Below are 13,426 nucleotides of genomic sequence, written 5' to 3'. Positions count from 1 at the left end.
CTCTTTGTGTTCAGTCCTGAGGAAAAATTAAAAAAATAGCTACTTCACTCAACTCACTGATCCCAGGGAGGTGAAAGAGTGAGACAATAGAAACAAATGCACAAAGGGCTTGAGTACATTTTCTCATGTTCACCAAAAGGCTAAAACATCTAACCAGATGTGAAAAATAAAACAACCTCCAGTTGCTGAGAGAGGTATCAGCTATGTGCAGTGTGGTCTAGGACCCTCATCATAAGTCTGTCTTTAGCCTGGCCTGGTACTCTAGCTCAGTGGCAAAAAGGGTCATGCAAATAACTGAAGAGACAGAAACATCTTCTTAGCTTTACCACAGCTGATTTTACTTTCTGTCTTCCCCCTCATTCTACCCAAATTTCTGCAATTTTTGTCCCAATGTTACTCTCTTTGCTCTCAGGGTATTTGCTCTCATGAAAATCCATAGGTTGCATTTCAGCTTCTCTGCCCTGACTCTCTGTCAGTGACCAATTCTCTCCAGTTCACAAGAAACTGATGTCACCCACCCCTGGATCTGAAAGAAAACATTATTCATTAATGCCCCTGAAACTTCTCCCACCAGCCAGAGGCCCCTTGGGTCCAGTCAGGGTAGAGTGATGGGAGACCATGGGCAGGGGAAAGCTCATCCTCTGTGAGACTCTTGGCCACACAGTGTAACTGTGAAATCCTTCCCGCTCATCTCAAGGAGGTTTCACTGCCAAAATGCATCTGTGGAGCTGTGAACAGAAGATGTAGCTGTGCCAATAAGGAAAGGCCACGCTGTCCTTCCAAAATGAGTGTCAACTGAAGCATACATGGCTCAGTGGGCTATTTGGTCATGTGAAATGGGATTAGTGAATACTCACATATCTCACAGAGGAATTTGTCAATTTTCAGGGATAATTACAAGATATTTTGATTATAGGCAGCTTCCAAAAAAACCCCAAAAAACAAAAACCAAAAAAACAACAAAACAAACCCAAAACAGAAAAAAAACCAAAAACCCTTGATCCTCTTCTCCATGAGACTTTCTGGAAACAAATACATTTTCCCATTTTTCTACTGAACATTTCCAGAGGAGATAAGTTATCTGACCTGACAACAGGGAGAAAGTACAGTCAATAGTTTGGAGAGCAAGTAATCAATGTTGTACCCTTATTTAAAAACCAATATACAGTAAATATCTGCCAGCAGCAGTGATAACATTCACTTACCCTGAAGATAACTCATACAAAATGCCAAACACTCTTCAATTTAGGAAACCAACAAAATGGTCTCAGTCCAGATAATTTATTTTCTATCAATACAGTTTGGCCTTTTTCTTTCTTAGTTTAGTGTACTTGTTTCACACCCAAACCATGCAGAGCGCTCAGAGTATTACATGTGTTTACCAATTCACAGGAATATTCACAAAGGGAAGGAGATAAAATATCATCTGAAATGCTTGGGAAGGTCTGATATTTATCTCTAAGGAGACAGACATTTGTTGCTGGCTACTTTTAAACCAGACAGGGAATTCTGAACAAGCCATGACAGGCAATTTTTTCTCTCGACTTTTCCTTTTGCCATTTGACTACTCATTGTTTTCATTCTGTATTGAAAGGGCAGAGAGATTTTTTAAAGTCTGTTAACTGAGGGATCTAATATAAATCCTGGTACAGCCAATTCTTCCTTTCTAGCACCCATATAGGTGCTGCTCTCTTGCTGATATCACAGCCTATCCATTCTGCCACTGCAGCAGAGGATGTGGCACGTTTAAGACATCCTCTTTTCCTTTCCTGCTCTTAGTTTTTATCTTTAGACTGTAACAAAAGGAGGATTACTCATTCTGACAGACATGTGTACTGAAGCTTTTCTGAGGAGCTTAGACATGACAAAAGAATGGCTAAGGGCTCTTGGTAACTTGTGCCATTTTGAGCCCCCTTACTCCTCAGCCTGTTAAAGCAAATTGCTCCTCTAAAGGCAGAAGAGGAAAAATTCCTTACTTCTCCAGCAATGCATGTATTTCTTCCAACCCCAATTGTGCCTGGTCACCACAATCCATGTGACTTGATTAGACTTAGGTTTTTCATAGTCTTTCCTTCCCCCAACCAAGTCAGCTCAAACTCTACAGTCCCAGCTGGACAACTGCAGCAATTTGTCTCAGTCCTGCACATGAAGATCTATGCTCTACCTCTTCTGGCTTCAGGAAGAGTCACACCAGTGATTTTCTGCACCAGTGCCACACACGTGTTTTCCAGGATTTTCAGTGCAACATTAGCTCTATTAAAATAGATAAGATGCTTTCAGACATCAGGTACTTTCTGTTGATTTTATCCTTAATCCAGCTTCTGTTCTGCTCAGAACCTGCCTTGCTATGCACTGGGATGCACCAGCCCTACCTCCCACCTTCTGACCAACCATTGTCCAGGACCCTGGATTTATTGCTATTCCAGGACCCTCTCCTTATCTCACCTCTTTCCATAACCCACAGTGGCAGCAGATCTGTCAGAGGATTAGAGACCTGTCCCTTCCTGAGGTGTGATTAGCAGAAGCCTCCTAAATACTCCATTATGTTATAATGCTGCTTATATTATTGCTGCAGCTATCCCCTCCTACCTGCTGTTTTTCAGCTGCCATATCCTCTCAGTACATGAGTTTTCCATAGCTGGAGAAATGATTTCAAGAACAACCTCTCAGAGGCCTTGATATCTCACAGAACTTGTTGCCAAGATACCCCTAGAATAATCCCTTTTGGTGAAATAAATTGGTTTCCAGGTAAGGCTTGGCAGGCAAATGTTTTCTGATCCCTTGAGTCAAAATGACAATGTCTACAGTTTCCTTATCCCAATCTGAAGGTATGCAAGCCCTCTAATGATCCAGAAATGTTTAATTCCAGTTCAACTCACAGATTTCCTTGTCTTTTAGTAAAATGGGATTTTATGGTCAAGTTTCATGTGAATTATTTTCAGATTTCATACAAAATTAATGAACTGGAAGGAAACAATAAAATTTATCTTCCAGAAAGAATGTAAGATAAGGTGTTCTGGAAATTTTGCCCCTACAGTTTTTTAGTCAGGATATTCGTAAGACTGACCATTTCCCAATCATGTTTCTGTCTGTTCAAAATATTTTTTCCTGCCAAAAAACCATGTTTATACTGGAAAATTCCCACTCAGCTCTGCCTTCTATGTAGGTCAATAGTGATTCTGCATGGGGGCAGACCCTGAAAGCACATCTTTCCTTTCTCCCATGTTTTCAGATGAGCATTTTTTTTTTGACTGAGAAGATGCTTTCTGACTTTTACTGCTGCTGCTCATTTTATATGCTGAAGTTGGTATCCTGGATTTGCCACCAATGTTTTTCCATAAAGATGAGTCTATCATCAGAGACCCATATCATGGGTAAGACAAATAAAATGACAGGAAGAGAGAAAAATCAGAAAAAATGTCATATAAATATTCTGAAGTAAGGTGACAATTGTTGATCCAAGGGATGCCAAAATACTTCTAAATGACATGATCTTTTCCCCGTTTTCCATGTCACATCACTGTGTACCTTCTAATGACATATTTACATATGTTAAATTCAGGCCAAGGTTCATCATTGACCCATGCACGAGGTAGTTTGAGTTCCTAGAATCAGGAGAGTCACTTACAGGCTTTCCTCTCTCTGTGTATCCCAGGTGGAGCTGGGTTGGGCAGAGTAACAGCTGGCCCTTCACTGCAGCACTGCATCACACTGATTTGTGGGGTTTGTTATTATTCCTGTGCACTCAGATGAAACCTTGTCTTTTGTCACAAGTTTCAGTTGATAACTGGGAGCTGTTCAGCCCCTTGCAAGCACATGTGGCCTCTGGACACTGACAGAGTAAATACCAGCCCCTTGGTGAGATCCTTATTAGCTACAGTCAAATTCTACATGGTAAAAGCAAAGAGGGGAAAAGGGAATATAAGCAGTGGCCTATTTGGTGTTGAACAGTAAATTCCAGAGTCATCTGGACTGGTTTGAAGGAGCCACAGATGTCTTCCTTCAAAAAAAGTGTTACTGCTCTTCAGTTCAGCACCTAGATGATAATTAGCCTCTCCACAAAAACAAACCCATGACAGCACACTTGGACAAGCATGAAGAAAGTAAGGCTGAGTGCCCAGGCCAGAGAAAAAGAGACTAAGCACACAGTTGGAACAAATTACCCCTCTTCTCCCACAGGTGATCTTTGTAGGTCAAGGCAGAAATGCATTAGCAATGCAAAATGGGATTTGGGAGTGAACAAGCACTGTCATCATCCCCTCCCTCCCCTCTGTGAGGGTGGGTAGCAAATGCAGCCTCAAGGGTTTTCAGTCCACAACCCCTCAGCAGGGAGTTAAGTCACTTGAAGAATATTCTCGCCTACTGCCAGTTAAACCTTGATCATTTTGAATCAGCCTCCCGTTTAGCTTTTTTGCTCACAAGTGCAAAAAAAAAAAAAAAAAAAAGAAGTGGAGGGAGGGGGCGGATCAGATGGGTCTCTAATCATTACATTGCAAACTTGAGTCAGTGGTCAGATTCCTCAGCAAAGAGGGGGAGCAGAGGCACTCTGACCTGGATTGCTGGGAGCTGTCAGCTCGGGTCCAGCTGAGCAGCAGGCAGAGTGGAGGCTAGGGGACAAGGCTACACATGCCATTTGTACTTCCCACTAGGAAGAATGATCAGTAATGGCCCCATTGTAAATTTAAACAAGAAGCACCGAAGCTGTGAAATGTGGGATGGGACAGCAGCAAACAGGGCTCTGAGCTGGGTCACATTTCTCACCCTTTATGGTGCACCAAGTCAGCTTGCCTGTTTGCCAGAGCTCTGCACAGCCAGATACCGGGGCACACCTGGCCAAGAGCTACCCTAAAGAAACCAGAGCTGTGCTGGGCAGAGCAGATCAGACACTGATCCAAGAGGTGATGCAAATCTTTAATGGGTTTCATGGGTTAAAATAGCTTGGTTCAGCATGAATTTTTGCTGTCTCCCGGCATTGCTTATTTTTTTGCATCCCGTCTCTCCCTGAGAATGAGAAGCAGTTTGAGGGAAGGTCTGGAGCTCTTGTTGGTGCTGCTGCGGCACGGCAGCTCCGAGCAGAGCGCACACGAGAAGCACTCTGTTGTGCTCAAGTGGTGATCTGTGGGCAATGCAAACTCACCACTGACACAGAGCAAGCTGTAAACAAGGAGACTGCAACCAGCCTGGAACACGGCAAGAGTGGAAGTAATTATTTGTCTCCTAGCTCATCACAAGCCTAAATTTGCCTTAGTACAGCCTCTGTACACAGCAAGGTCCAATAAGAAATTGATCCCCTGCATGCGAATGTTTCCTCTTTCTGGAGGAACAGAAAATCCCCATGACAATTCTGTTGCATCTGCTGGATTTACCCATGCTGAACATTGTATTATAAAGTTAAGAGATGTCAATTTAATTAACTGTGACTTTATAGACTGAAGTGATGCTTGCTGTTTCCCTCCCTCTTCTCATCAAAAGAGTTTTTCTCTCATAGTAAACCCAAAGATGGACTAGATAAACCTTATTCCTCTTAATATCTCCAGGGCACTGCCCCAAAAATACTAGATCAGGCAGTCTGAAATGAAAAAATTATTCTCGCTTTAAATCAATATTATTCATCTCTTCTGTATAGGTAGGAGTTACCCAGTTTAAGAACCCTTCCTCACATGCGCTATCTCAACTCACCATTTTACATTTCCAGTTACTAATCTACCATACTGGGACTTGTTGACTTTGCTGCCAATTTCTTTTACCCCATTAGTTCCTTTCTTTTATTCAGTCATGCACTTGCTTTGTGTCCCAAACGTGTACATATGTCCACACAAATCAGAGAGAGACTCAGTTTCCATTTTGCTGTATCTTGTACTGTGCTGCCACTTAGATGCTTCCCCCACCCCAATTCCCAGTACATTTAGTCTTGCTGAGAGCATATATGTCTGCTGACGTCACACAGACATGACATAGCAATACCTGTTTGTGTACCCCATCCCCCACACGCCCACCTTGCCAGTTCTGGACATCCATCACCAGTGGCATTGCCTTACCAAGAACAGCAGCCTCTGTGACAGCAGGCACTGAAGTGGGTGCCCACTGCCCCTCCATATCCCTCACTCCCTTCCCTTCTCTAGCTGTTCCTATGCCTTCTGTTCCTTCAAATGATGTTTGCCAAGGTTCTCACACTTTTACCCTCTGGTTTTATACACAGCAGAGTTGATCTGTCCAGCAAAGTTCTTCCTAAGCTTTCTGGGACTTACTAATTCCTCAGAAAGGTGAAATTGCTTTCACAGCTTTATTCTATTCCTCAGTTCTTCCTTTACTAGAAACCAAATTGTTACCCTTTCTTTTAAACATCTTTCCATCACTGTCTAAGAACTATTATAAAAAATTCCTATTGACTCTTTAAAAAACTGGTTTTGAGGTGCCTTTTCATATGATGAGAGGCAGAAACCAAAGTGAGATACATTACTCTACATGAAAAATCCTATCTAAGATAACATGAAAATGGGAGGTAAAGTTATACATTTTTCCAATGCTTTAAGATGCATGACTGAGACATTTTTTGCCATCAGAGGCAGCTGTCTATAAAATGTTTTGGGCGTTTTATCTATATATGGTTTATGTTATAACTATACAGTATATACATACATAGGAAGAAAAACCTTGCACTTACCTTTGAGAAGTAACATTTATCCCAGGTTTGGTAAAATAGTCTCAGACAGGCACTTAGACCTTCTTTCTATTCCATGCATCCTTTTTTTCAAAAGAAAATAGAATCAGAAAAATCCCAGTTGATCTCTAGCACACCAAAATGCAGACAAGATTGTTTGTCAGATGCAGCCTGATTCAGTGAAGTCCGAGCGTGTCAATCCCTGAGACTCCTTGTTCAGTAACATCCAAAGCACAAAAAAAGGAAAGAAAAAAAAAAAAAAAAGAAAAAGAAAGATAATTTTAAAAAGTGAATAACTTGTTCTTTTCCTGTATGATTTAAAAAACCCAGTCTTGTAGGACTAAGCAGCCTGCAGGCTTTTCGAGCATTCTGATCCTAGTGCATCCCAAGGTAACACATGCATTTCAGTATTTCAAGTCTTCAAGTTCATACGAGCAAGCCCAGGTTCTGTGTGTGTGTGTGATGGGGTGGGGGGCCGAGCCGGACTGCGGGGGGAAGAGAGGCAGGGAGATACAGGCACACACAGTCACGCAGAGATGGAAGAAGGAAAAACAGCAAAGTGGAGTGATCTCACAAAGTGCTCTAGATGGCAGAGCCTGCACGGCTTGTAAGACAAGCAATGTGCACACACCAGGAAAAAAAAAAAAAAAAAAGGAAGAAAAAAAAAGGATAGAGAGTGAAAAACCCGAGAGAACTAGCAGGCAGCTTCAGGAATTTCTTCTTACCTCTTCTGACGATGCAACATACAGCAAGTGCTTTGTACTGCATAGGAATCCGTGCAGTCACGACTCAGTCAGACCCCTCACCTCTGAAATAAACAAATGTGTAGCACAGGAAAGGGAAGAAAACCAGAAACCAGATGAAACAAGGGCACAAAAAGAAGCTAATAAACAAGTAAGAGTGTCAGGGAGGAGTCCTAAGTGGGCAGGAGGCAAATAGTTGGTATAGAAAGAGGCATCCAAACTCCTGGTCCTAACAGAGATTGGCTCCGTAATTATGTGGCAAAGCACTGCCCTCTAAGCCATTGCATAATAATAGAAACCTAAGCTGTGTAGACACAGCCTGACATGCTAAATCCTCAGGAGCTACACTCAACATTTGTCAGTAGAAAGCCTGTCAGTCCTCTGGGGGCGGAGGAAGAGGAGGGAAGAGAGGAGAGAAATTTTACTGCAAAACGCATAAGCTGCAGTTGCAAAGAGCTCTCAGGTGGTGCCGATGCTTGAAATGTTGTAGTGGAAGTCATATATATCTGTATCAGTGTAGGAAAAGACAGATAAAAACCATATATGGTGCTTAGGGACACAGTTTAGTGGTGGATTTGGCAGTGCAGTGTTAACAGTTGGGTTTGATGATCTTGAAAGTCTTTTTGGAAAGAAATCCATCCTATGATTCTAATAGCACTGTCAGCTCCATTCATTCTATTTAACACTGGAAACAATTTTCCCTTGCTGTGTTTTAGAAACTTAAATGACAAAGAGAAGAACATGTACAGGGGCTGCCCACGTTAAATAGTATTATTTCTAACACTGATGGCAAGAAAGTAATGGTAGCTCTCCCTTTGCACTGAACAGTATTGCTATGTCTAAATAGAACTTGAACTGAGGTAAAAGGACTCATGAAGATTGATCAGCCTTTCCAATTTACCAGTGGATTCCTCTCTCCAGCCTCCTGACACAGAGACACTCATTTTCTTCTGCCTCTCTTGGTTGAAGAGGCTCCTAGACAGAGCCAGAGAAAAGATGAGCACTGACTATAAAAGAGGAGGAAAAAAATCCATCTCGTTCAACTTACCGCACACCAGCATCAATATATCAACAGACAGAACAACTTATAATGCACATGGAAGGAATAGAAAAAAAACAAAACAAACAACAAAAACACTCACAAAAACAAACCAAGAAAGTAGTATCATTTTGCAGTGGAAATTTACCTGAAAATTGTGGCCCTGGGTCACACCTATGGTTCATTTAATCCAGTGTCCTGTATCTGGACAGTGCTCAGCACTACACACCTCTAAGGAATCTGAATGAGTTTGTGCAGCCTGTGCTAGACAGACAGGGCTAACCTGTTCATGGGCAAAGCTTCTCCTTAATCCCTGTTCTTTAAAGATTAGTTAATGCACTGAGGCATGAGCAGTGGAGCAGTCTGCTTCTGCACATCCAGATTAAATATGTAAGGTCTGATTCTGAGGTCCGTTGTATTTGGTGTAAAGTACACCTCTTTTAAGGCACTCGAGATCTAAAGAGCAAAATCTTCTGATGCTTTGTAAACATCCCAGTGTGAAAAAAGGCCAAGAGTTCAGAAAGAGCTGTAGTATTTCAGTCTGAAGGGTAACAAGTATATTTTTATAGCCTCATCTAGCCTAGCTACTCTCCTCATTTGCTCCTTACCCCCAGTGGAAACATTACATGTACTTCAAGAAGCTATCCAGTGCAGGTAGAAGAACCAGGTCACCCAAATAATATGCAGGCATCAAATTTGGCCCCTAGAAAGTCAGACCAGACTGAACTGAAAAGTTTGAAGATATTTTTGTGAATAGAGGAATACATGGGGTTTTCTTGGAGGGGCAGATTCTGCTGCAAACTTTAGATCCCTCACAGTTACCAGTCTGGCTCTTTTGACCTGTGCCTGCTGCATTCCCAGGGACTCTCTGTGTATCCCTAAGGTGCAAACTGCAGACTTAGCACACCCAGGATCCAGACTGTGGCTAAACAGATGAGGAAGGACTGCACAGAGAGCAGATTCCTGCTTTTCAGCCTATTCAGCTCTGCTTGGCTCTATGTGGAGCAATGCTGAAGGGCTCTTGTTGAGAGGAAGGCCATGAGTTCCACAGTCAGTAATCTTCCTGGGCACTGAAGCAAGTGGAACCAAAGGAACACTTGAGAAGCTGAAAGCTGCCAAACTGGGCGTTGAAATATTAAGAAATTACTTCATTTATAGATGACTGAAACATGAACTTAGAGAGCTAACTTTAAACATAACTCCTGGGAATCTTGGGCCAAGCATATTGGCTAGAAAATCAAATCAAAGCTCTAATCATGTCAGTGCCTTATAAAATAAATGTCAGTGCATCACAGACAGAGAAGACATCTCTTAATGACATCAAGAATTAATAATAGACTCTGAGACTAGTGTTTCAGAGTCTGATTTGAAAGAAAATATTGCTTGCAGTGGGAGAAATCAGTGTACTCTGTCAATGCACCCCAAAAATCTTCCAATAATCTTTCACCAGCTACAGTTTTGAGAGTGAAAACTCCCAATGGAAAATAAAAGATGATAAAACCCTGGAAAAAAGTAAAATCACACCAAAAAAGGTATACATGAGGCTGTGGTATTATGGGTACTCAGTGTGTGAGGCCAGGGAGCTTTCCAACTTTCTGTGATGCCCTTCAGAATTTAATCAGAATTCCCTGGCATATGTCCTTCAGTTTCCCCTCTTCACTAGCCATCCCTGGTATTTATATATTGCTTTGCTCACAAGTAAGGAGTTTCTCAGTGTATCATCAGCTTTCTTTTTTGGTCCTCCTAGCAGGTTACCACTTCCACTCATCTCTTTTGCTCAGGCCTGCCCTCTCTCCAGTCCTGCCAACAGGGGTGTTCGAGCTACATCTGCTGTTATTTCCACCTCCACAGAAATCCCACCAGACCCAAAGAGCTACAAGAGAAATCTCATTCTGCCTAGGTTGTGATTATCTCACAGGTCCACAATGCTCACTCCTTGGAAGAACTGTCAAGGTTCAGTTTTCCATTCTTGACTTAGATCTAGAAAAGACATGAGAGACCAGGATTGCAGATAGCTAACTTTTGCTCTGTGAATCTTGCTGAGCAGCTGAAGCTTTCAGTGATGCAGGAAATCATGTGCCCCAACAGAATGCATAATTTCTCTGTGAAAAAAGACTCATAAAATCCTTAAAATCACATTCGTACAGGTTTCCTTGAACAGTGTCAATCACTGAAAAGACCCAGTTTGACACAGAAATTTTATAATGGAAGCCCTCTCCTTTGACATACAGTGCCAGATATAACATCAAAACCTAAGAAAACTAAACTAGGATAGCAGAGCAAGATAAAATAAAATTGAGATATTTTTGGGACTTCCAGAACAACTTCACCTGCTACAAACACCATTCTCCTCTCAAAGGCTAGCAGAAGAAACGCTGAAGCCTTTGGCCATCTGATTGACAATACAATTCAGCATGTGCCTGTAGGCGTTGGTGATTCCCATTTCCTGCCCACTCCCTTCCAAACCGAAGTTGTCAGCACTGGTCCACGTGCCTGTTTAATCAATGGCTGCCAATCAATTACACTGATTGAGAAACAGTCTAAAAACCCTTTGGTCTGTGGCTCTACTGACGAAAACAATTGTCAGGATCTGAACCCACCAGCTTTCAAACATTGGAGGTTTGGGGAAAGATTGTATATTTCTTGGGTGTTGTACAGCTCAGCTCTTTACAAATCATTGAATATCTGTTTACACATGTATATGCCAGCACAAAATCTCCTTCTCACATCCTCCACCCACACATCCCTCTGCTTTTAAAAGCAGTTCCAGCCAACAGACAAACTGAAAGTGCTTTCTTTCTGTTTCTTGCATCTTAGCATCCAAACTTAATCCAAATATCTAGACCCAGACGTCTAACAGAGACCAGGCACTGTTTTACATGCAGTGAAAGGAAAAAGGGGTTTGAGGGTATTAATGAGACAAAAGCATCACAAAAGGTCCCTATTGCAATAAAAAGGGTCCCTTTTCACTGTTATAAAAAGCACAGACTAATATCACAATGAAAATATGAGGATGAACTTCATTAATATACTTCAACAACTCCACAACAATCTTTCATTGTCCATCTTGTAGCTAAATGTCAAGAAAAAGTTATTTCAGGTCATAGAATAAATTATATATTCATAACCTACTCCATTCTAAGCATTCATCTCATCTGGAATAACCAGGATATTTGTGCTTACCTTAAGAGGGCCCACTGTAACTTTGTAGATGCTCTGAAAGAAGGTCAGCATAGTATTTTTATCCCAGGGTTATTATTCTTTCCAGGTTCTCCCTTTACAAGAAGGAAAATCCTTGTACTTCTATTTTGCATAATCACTTGTCCAGCTCAGTGAGTAAAATTTAATGCCCTTTGATTGATAGGTTAAGGCCAGAAGGGATCATTATGGCCATCTCATTTGACCTTCTGCATAACCTCAGTTACAGAAATCCTCTCTGTGGCTCCTGCATCTATCATCATAATATTGGGTGATGCAAAAATACATATTTTATAAAGGCAGTCAAGGATTAAATCTTGATTTAAAATTTCAGTTGATGGTGTATTCACTTCCTACTCTCTTTATATCTTTAACTGCTGCTATTTTTAAAAAACGAGCACACCTGATTTTGTTGCTCAAAAGACTTTGGTATGTTATCAAAACTTCAAAGTGGTAATTATGAATTACAGCTGGGCATCTCCTGTTCAGAAAACTCAGAATTAGGAATAGCAGAAGTTTTTTCCCAGCCAAGTGGACTGGTTCTACTGTGGGAAAATGAGTGCTATTTGAGACCTGTGTAATCTATTCACTCAACAAACAAACAAACAAACAAACAAACAAGCAAACAAATACAATTCTTATTTAGTGTACATCTCTTTCAGCACAGTGTTCATCAGAATAGCGACTGCCTTAGCAGTGCTTTCCCAGTTCTCTCAATTTGATGAAAAGTACAGCATTAGCTTCCACAGTACACCTGGAGGCAGCAGCACTCTGCCACCTGCCCATGAGGATCTCATCCTGGTGAGCTTGCAACCTCTGGCATGGATTCACTCTGTGCTCCCAGTCACCACTGACATCCAGAGGGGCAGCAGAGGCCCAGTGCAATAAAGGCATGGCACAAGAGGAGTGTGAATATGAGTGTTCATTCTGACCCTTTCCACACAGAATAAGAGATGCCAATGTTTTTCATTATTGAAAGAGGACATGTGCACTTGCCATGCAGCAGGGGATCCCTCTTTGGAGAGGATGCTGTTAGACTGTGATCATCTGTTACAATTCCACAGGCAACAGGAGCAGTGTAAGGGAGGTCAGGCTCTCCACTGCCCTGCCTGGTACTTGCTGCAGTGAGTCCCCTGCTAACCTCATGTCTGCACCAGCTGAGTCATTTGTCTTCATGCCCTGTTACATGCTACAGATCTTAGTTTGTTTTCTAATTGTCACTTAAAAAACAGTTTGGAGAAGAGAAGGTTGTTGGGAATTTTTTAACCTTTAAGGAGAGAGGAATTGTGAGAGACTGGGGACAGGCAACCTTCAGACAGGATTTGTCAACCAGGGATAATGCTGTAAAACCAGTCTTATGCTAATCATGCAAGAAGACTCTGGCATACAATGCACAAGAGTCCATATCTAGGACAAGGTCAGCTCCTTAAGCTGTTCAGGAATCATTCTAGTCCTTTCAAAATTGCTTGTCTCAGCCGTGGAACTGAATGGTTAAAATTTTGTAACTAAATTAAAAGTTAAAAAGTTAATTAAAATGGCAGAGATTAGAATTTTTTCAGCAAACTCTTGTTTTTTATCAAAACTACAGCCATCACCATAAAGTATTTGGTAACAGTTGTCACATTATAGCATGGAGGTGTCAAAGGAATTAATCCATCAATAACCTCAATAATCTACCTTGCAAATTGTGGGAAGAATTCTTCCCAGCCACAAAGCACTTAGTTTCTGTGGTCACAATTGTCCAAAAGCTACTAAGTTTGCCAAGGATGGGATCAGACAGTTAAA

The 13,426-nt window shown here is 41.6% G+C and overlaps 1 protein-coding gene across 4 annotated transcripts in view; it reads right to left on the bottom strand.

Annotated features, from left to right (window-relative positions):
• LRFN2 (leucine rich repeat and fibronectin type III domain containing 2) overlaps positions 1 to 7,767 on the bottom strand; it is a 152,462-nt gene extending 144,695 nt beyond the window's left edge. For 3 of the 4 annotated variants that reach the window (XM_088161268.1, XM_088161269.1, XM_088161267.1), the window contains exons 1-2: positions 7,387 to 7,767; positions 6,665 to 6,872 (exon numbers count right to left, since the gene is read on the bottom strand). The gene's annotated coding sequence lies outside the window, so the exon portion shown is untranslated. Of the gene's footprint in view, positions 1 to 6,664; positions 7,264 to 7,386 lie in introns of those variants that run through there. The other variant, XM_014877300.2, reaches the window with a different exon arrangement.
• Positions 7,768 to 13,426: the final 5,659 nt, after the last annotated feature.

Source organism: Sturnus vulgaris, chromosome 3 (genome assembly GCF_052056855.1).
Source record: "Sturnus vulgaris isolate bStuVul1 chromosome 3, bStuVul1.hap1, whole genome shotgun sequence".
NCBI lineage: Eukaryota > Metazoa > Chordata > Aves > Passeriformes > Sturnidae > Sturnus > Sturnus vulgaris.
The sequence above is the reverse complement of the archived record's forward strand: the minus strand, read 5'-3'. Positions and strand labels throughout refer to the sequence as shown.